Source organism: Eufriesea mexicana, unplaced genomic scaffold (assembly GCF_001483705.2).
Source record: "Eufriesea mexicana isolate 0111107269 unplaced genomic scaffold, ASM148370v2 scaffold1809, whole genome shotgun sequence".
Classification (NCBI taxonomy): Eukaryota; Metazoa; Arthropoda; class Insecta; order Hymenoptera; family Apidae; genus Eufriesea; species Eufriesea mexicana.
Window position 1 is genome coordinate 115,052 of NW_016909914.1, and position 7,773 is coordinate 122,824.

The following is a 7,773-nucleotide window of genomic DNA, read 5'->3' on the forward strand; positions in this document are numbered from 1 at the left end:
AGTCAAACATATTTAACAATATGTTAAAAATTATTTATTATTTTGCAATAAAGCTTGAAAATGCACGACCTAAATGAATGAAGCATATATCTAATATATTTATATGTATTAAGTTTTATAAAAATAGCGTTTATGTATAATTTTTTATTCATTTATGCAAGAAATATGTACCTATACAAAACATATGTATAAGTGTAAAATATATATAATACATAAAGTATATAAAAAAAACTGTCTTTAGAATCCTCTAATGACAAAATAAATTTCTCTTTAGGTCCTATAGCTTCATCTATTTCTCAGAAAAATATGCATTTACATAACATCCGCTTTGCGTATGCATTTGTTAACATTGAAGTAACTACATATGAAGTAATTTCATTCATATTAACATTAAAACTACTACTCTGTAATTAAATACAAATTAAATATAAATATAAAATATGCTGCACTAAATATGAATATAAATCATACACTATTTACAGTATAATATTAAAAATAAAATGTCTGGGACCAGTTATTTTAACTTATTGCGTATATGTCACAATAATTTTCGTAGGAAAATTACTCGTTCTGATGACACAGATAGAAGCAATATACACGTTTTTAAGTTCAACACTAACATAAGATATGTATCAAATGCCCACGTGGCAAATTATACATTTACTTAAGCATTAATTAAGAAAAAAAGAGGAAAAATTTTATGTCATATCCTATACATCCTACAGCACCTATTTCGCATCTGTCCTGTCCATCTATGAACATTAACATCTAGATTTGCATCTGTTTCCAGTCCAAACTTTCTATCAACGGCTGTCGAAGTAGAAATCATTTGTATATGATATACATATACATGTACGTAATAGGTTTTGTGCGGGATGGAATGTAGGACGGAAAGTTGTGACATCGTCACTGTTACAGCAGTGGGTAGTGTCTGTTATCGCATCTATGGTCTTCTCGTCTTTATCGTTTACATATTTTGTCATCTCTTATTCTCGTATTCCTTGTCAGCTGTTGAAATTCTACATCCGATGCGATATTTTACATCTACAGAGGCACAATAAACGTTTGTAGAATTCTTTTTTTAAAAGCTCGACTCTTGGTCTCTTACACACTTCATTGTTGCAGTAATTGCAATGTTACAATTTCTTATCTACAGTCTCGTGAGACGTATTATGCGAGCTGTTTCACACAATTGGAAGAAGCTGTGTTATTAAAACGATTAGAGATCACTTCATCTCCATGGTTCTTTTCACACCTAAAAATCTTGAAATTATACTACCAAACTAGGAAAAAGGGTTCTAGAGTTGTTGCTTTTAACACTATTAAAAACGTATAGTTGCTTTTGGTAAAATTAATGCTGACATTTATTTAAATGGAAATATATTTGTATAAATTTTAATGATTTATTTCATTTCAATGTAAAAAATTCAGATAAAATTATAGAATTATAATAAAATCATAATAAATTACGACAACATTATTTATTATTTATTATTTATTATATTCGATTTATTACTTATTATAGAATTATAATGAAATTATAATAGATTATGGTAAGATTATAGATTTATAGTGAATTCATAATAGATTGTGATAAAATTATAGAATTGTAATGAAATTATTATAGGTTATGATGAAATTATAGAATTATAATAAAATTGTAATAAATATAACGATAAAATGATAAAAGTGACGAATAAAAATAAATACGTTTGTACAATCATGTTTCTACTTCGATATAAGTTAATATTAATTTTGCCAAAAGCAGGTTCGAGTTTGTAACAACTGCAGTAAAAATAAGCCTAAAACCAATTGATAAGACGTATGTTCATATGAACTTGTTTCATTGTTTTCCTGTGCAAAATCCTTTTCTAAAGTGGTTCTTACCTATTATGAGACATCGTGGATAATTTGACTTACCAATTTTACTTTAGAAGCAAATATATATTTCAGTGATTCACTCTATAGCTATTTATTTCCATCATACCACTTTAATTGCTATCATCTGCGTGTATTACATACATTTAAATACACATCGTAAGTCAAACAAATTCATTAAAATGACTCATTTCAAATTTCTTTTTTTTTATAGTTATTGAAAAATGTAGCTGTTTTTGAAAATTAACGTTGACTTTCATTCTTTCATATATATTTTTCTATGTTATCTATTCCCATTTTATCTTCAATTTATCCTAAACATATATTGACTTTTTATCAGATAAAAATATAATTATAGATATACAGTAAGTCGCATAAGTATTCATACTCACCTAATCCTCAACATCAAAATTCTTGTTAAAGAACAGGCATCTTAGACCGAAAAGAGTTAAAAGACGAATTAGGTTTGTAAATATTTCGATTTTCATATATAAAAAATATATACGATATAAATAATTTTTATGACTTTCATTTTGCAACACTTTTCTTTAACTTTTATTTACGTATAACTATTTTGTTATTTTATAATGAAGTTTACATATGTCGATCGAAAGTTTAGTTATCGTGACACATATCCATATTAATAGGGATTTTGAAACTTAAATCTTAAAAGAGTAGCTATTGTTTGAAGGCGGCAACTTGAGAAGTACGAATATTTCTGTGACTCACTGTATATCTATTTATTTTCGTCACACCGCTTTAACTGTTATTATCTATGTATACTATATCTAGATGCACATTACAGATCAGTAGTTCTAGTATCAGGTTAATGAAAGATCTTCAGCTAGATCTTCATATACTTCAAATACTCATTATTCTAATCTTGATCTCACGATACAATTTTTGATTTTAAAATTTACCATACATACATATAGGATGTTCTGTTAACTCTGTGCATATGAAATTACTTTATTCTTCCATATAACAAGCATTTATAATGTTATAATTTATTAATAATCAATAGAGATATTATATCGTACATAATCGTTTAAAAGATATTGCATTTATTAGTTTATTATATTTGCATTTATTAATTTTGATAATATCATATTTAAATTATAATAATATTGGAAATTTTATAATTTTTAATTTATTATTCAAGTCCAATAACAGTTTTAATGCAAAAAATTATTTTCTATATCAATACAAAACATTAAATACATATATATTTATTTCTACCATATTGCTTTAATAATAATAATTTATTTATCTATTTATACAGTATAGTTTTAAATATAAAAGTCTTCAATCAATATAATACTATGTATATTATATTGTATAATATAATGTATAATATTATATTTTTCATACAATTTAACTATTTTTAATTACTATAAGTTAATTACTATAAGTCTTTTTCTTGGATTAGACTTTCATAACAACATATAATAATTTATTAATTAGCTCATATAATATAATATATATTGCTTTTATTATTATGATTTGTACTACATTTTGGTCTATAGTATAGAATAATAAACCCAGTGTTAAAAAATATTAAAAGAAGAAATTTTAAAATCTTTTAAAATTAGTAATTATGAACAATATGTTGACTTTTGCATATCAATTTAACAACTATGATATTCTTCATTCAAATAATTCGTAATTATATTAGAAACATGTACTGATGTATCATTTTCTTGGAGGTATCTCATTTTCGCTTTCGGAATACAGTTTGAATCGTGTGAATTTAATAATAACTTCTACTAATTTAATTAACCGTTGTTTGTACTCATAATGTAGTCGTTAGGAAACCTAAACAAGGTCATCAAAGATAAGAAAGTGCTTACAAGTATTTATTACTAAAAGAAAGTTGAATTTTCTCGAGAAACTATTTAGCTTCTAATTAACTAACTCTAATATTATTAAAGTGTAATAACTTAAGATATAGTTTAGTATTAGTATAGTATTAGTGTACTATGTGTACCATAGAGTTAACAATATTAGTATAGTAGTATAGTAAGAAAATATATATAATATTGATATATAGAAAAAAATGGTATAATTCTAAAAAAAGAAAGAAAGAAAATAAGAGGAAAGGAACACTGTAATAATTTGCAACCATATTAAAAGTGAATAATTAATGCAGAAGTATAAAATATATAACACCATTTAATTTTGTCCTTTGAACTTTCTTTTTCCTTTAAACGTCTCTTTTAAGCACCCTGAATCAATTCATCCTCAATTGCTAGAATTTTATCTTTTTTCATTCACAGTAACGTTAAAGACTTAAATTGACGAAACAAGATTGATCATTATTTTACGATACATGTATGTCTTCGTTACATTTTCACCTGAGAAATTTGTATCCGTTTTTTATCATTTATATTTATTTCTTCGATTCCTATTACCTCTTCAAGCTTCCATTAGGTGCTCTTCTAATTTCTTCCACCCAAATAGATGATAACATACGAAATATCTAATTTCAATTAATGTAACATACGAAACATCCATTTTTAATTAATATAACATACGAAATATAAATTTTTTTTTTCAATTAAAATAAATGTTCCTTATTTCTGTCCAGAGTAAGTTTATTAATCGATATATAATTGAGTCTCTCTTTATACAGTAGATGCTTATTGTGTACAAAAAATTGTGTAAAAAAACCACAGAAAAATTGATTTACGACAAAATGTGAAACTTGCGTTACAGTAACGCAAACTGTATGAAAAATATTTATTATATGTGTTTCTGAGTGAACTGAAAAACAAACATAGCTTCACTGTATGATATTATTACAAATGTTGTACTTAGGAAAATAGTATCTAAGAAAAGAAGAACTTGGAAATAAAAGAAAGACGATAATTAATGGAGTAAAAATTAGATCAAACATGATGAATGATATAAAAATTTGTATTTTAATTTGTTTAAATTTTTTAATGTCGCTTGAAAATCATGTGAATAATATTACTATCACTACTATTATCTATTATTTATTATTAATATTATTATTGTTACTCTTTTAGTTTATTATTACTTAGTAGTAATGTTACTGCTACTATTGCCAACATTTATTATTGTTTAATATTACTATAGTTAGATATTTTTTCTTCATCTCTAGATAAAATATTCTCCTTATAATCTTGTTTGATTCTCCTTAATTTAAAAAATTATAATCTATGACATCAGTTATGGATCACCAAACCGTCAGCACCACTTTCTTTTGGTGTAAGTCCGGTTTTAAAAAAGATATGTGTGGTTCATTAATATCCAATCATTCGTCGATTATCATGAAGAATCCATTTATCATCAAGAATTACAAAATGATTGAAAAATAGTTCCCTAGAGCGACTCTGAAGCAGTGAACTGCATGTTTCGTATCATTGATCTTTTTATATCTCTTCAGTTCTGAGAAATTTACTTTTAAAGTTTCTTCACATTGTCAATTTTTTTCAAATGTCTTAATACCATCTTTTCATCTTAGTACTTGCATTAAATTATCATACCAAGTTTTTTGATATACTACAATTTCGAATACTTTGAATCTTCGTTTTCTATTTTTTTTTTTCTTTGTTCTCATTATATTTTTTCACCATCATTAGCATAAAATTTGAAGATTAACGATAAGTAGTATTATAATACAATGTATATGCTTTTACTAGATTTATTAGTCTTGTTCATTATAAAAAGTTATAGATATTAAGTACAGGACAATATTAGGCTAACATAATTAAAATGATATTGATAATATTTTATTCATACTATTAAACTAGTTGAAACGACTTTTCGATTTTAGAATTTAGTAAAAATTGCTTTTGGTGTTTTCGGTAAAATTAATTTAGCAGGTTATTGGGATTGAAAATTAGTCTCAGATAAAACATAATTATATATACACGTTGATATTCATTATATTACTTTAATTATCATAATCTATGTTTACAGCTATATTTTGTATACGTATTTAATGGCAATATCATACTATGTTTGCGTAAATATCATGTACATAGATGCTATTATATATGTTGTTATATTACTGTTTACTTATACATTTGAAGATGATAATCCTAGTGCCTTAATATTACTAACATTAATAACTTCAGGTTGGTAATCCTAGCACCTTGACATTATAAAATGTTAAGATAATCATTATAACAATGTTAAGGTACGGAATAATTAATGATAAACATGATCTTTCAAACTTCCATTATTTATAAATATTATAAATATGATACATAATTTTTAAATTTTATATCAAGTTAATTAAATTTGTTAAAATCATTCATTTTGTTTAAAATATTTAATTAATTGTATAATCCTTATTTAGTTTATTGCGTAATTAATTTTGCCTAGCAAACAATTGCATTTCTATTGATTTATATCTTCGTGTTTCAAGAATGGTTTAGATAATCGTGACTTCACACATGACGCAATGAATTGGAATTTAAATATTGGTAACTGCTTCGTGCGTAATTGTTACGTTATCACAAAACCATTTCTCTGAATTTTTCCACAAAAATTAGAAACTTTTCACCTATTGATCGCAAGATCACAAATATCACACGAAGTTACCAAAGAGCTAATAATAGATTGTTCGTTATATATAGATATGAATTTAATAAGTCAGAGGAATGTTGCCAATTAATATTTAAAGGGATCTTAGATTCAGATTTCAGATTTACAATCACATTATCCCAGAGTTACCAAATATCTAATAATTAGTCGTTCATTACATATACATGTATGAATTTAACAATTCAAATAAAAATTCAGAATATTGCAATTATTATTTGAGAGGATTTTAGATTCAGATTTTAGATTTATAACCATATTATAATTATATTATACAAAAGTCATCAAAGAGCTAATACTAACTTGTGTATTATATATACGTATTTAATAATGCAGCAGATTAATATTTAAAATGATTTTAGATTCAGATGTTAGATTTAGATTTTAGATTCAGATTTTCAGACTTTTAGTTTTAGATTTCAAACTTTAAAAACGAGTATCAACGATGCAATATATATAAATATATAATTGTATAATATTTATATTACTATAATATATAATTTATATTAATATTAAATATTAAGAACTACATAATACTATAAAATTAATAACAGTTCGTATCAAAATAATTATTCTAATTTTAATTATTTCTTATTTGTATACAATTTTGAATATTATAAATTAATATAAAAAATAAAATTTAATATAATAAAAATATATTTTTAATCTATAAGAATTATTAACTTTTCATTATTGGTATAATATAATGGAGAATTTTATTATATTGTGAAAAATGAGTCAACATTTCAGTATCAAGAAATGAATAATATTCTATATCAAATGATAATTTAATTAATATTTTGTACTAAAATAATTATTCAAATTTTAATTTTGTTTTCTTATACATCAATAGCATTAATTCTTACAAATATCGTTAATTTTTCACTATTAATTCTATCAAATATTAAATTAAAAATGACTAAAATCGAATTGTATCAAATTTAATTAAGAAATTAATGAAACTTCATTAAACTTTAAGAACAAGTGTTAACATCACAATATCCAAAACTATACAGTGTCATAGTGTTTATAATATTTATAATATTCATATATATAATCTGTATTAATAATATAACAATTTATAATTAATACATAATATTATTTTTACTATTCTATATTAAAATAATTATATCATTATATCAGCCACTATAACATAGTTTTGTTTACAAGTCCTATTATCTTTTGATTATTTTGACATGACATGAAACAATGGAGACAATAACTAACAAATTTTATATAAACAACTTTGATTACAGAAATAATTTTCGTCGACGTAAATGATCAACTTTTCAATTAATTAATGCTTCAATGGTACTGATTTTT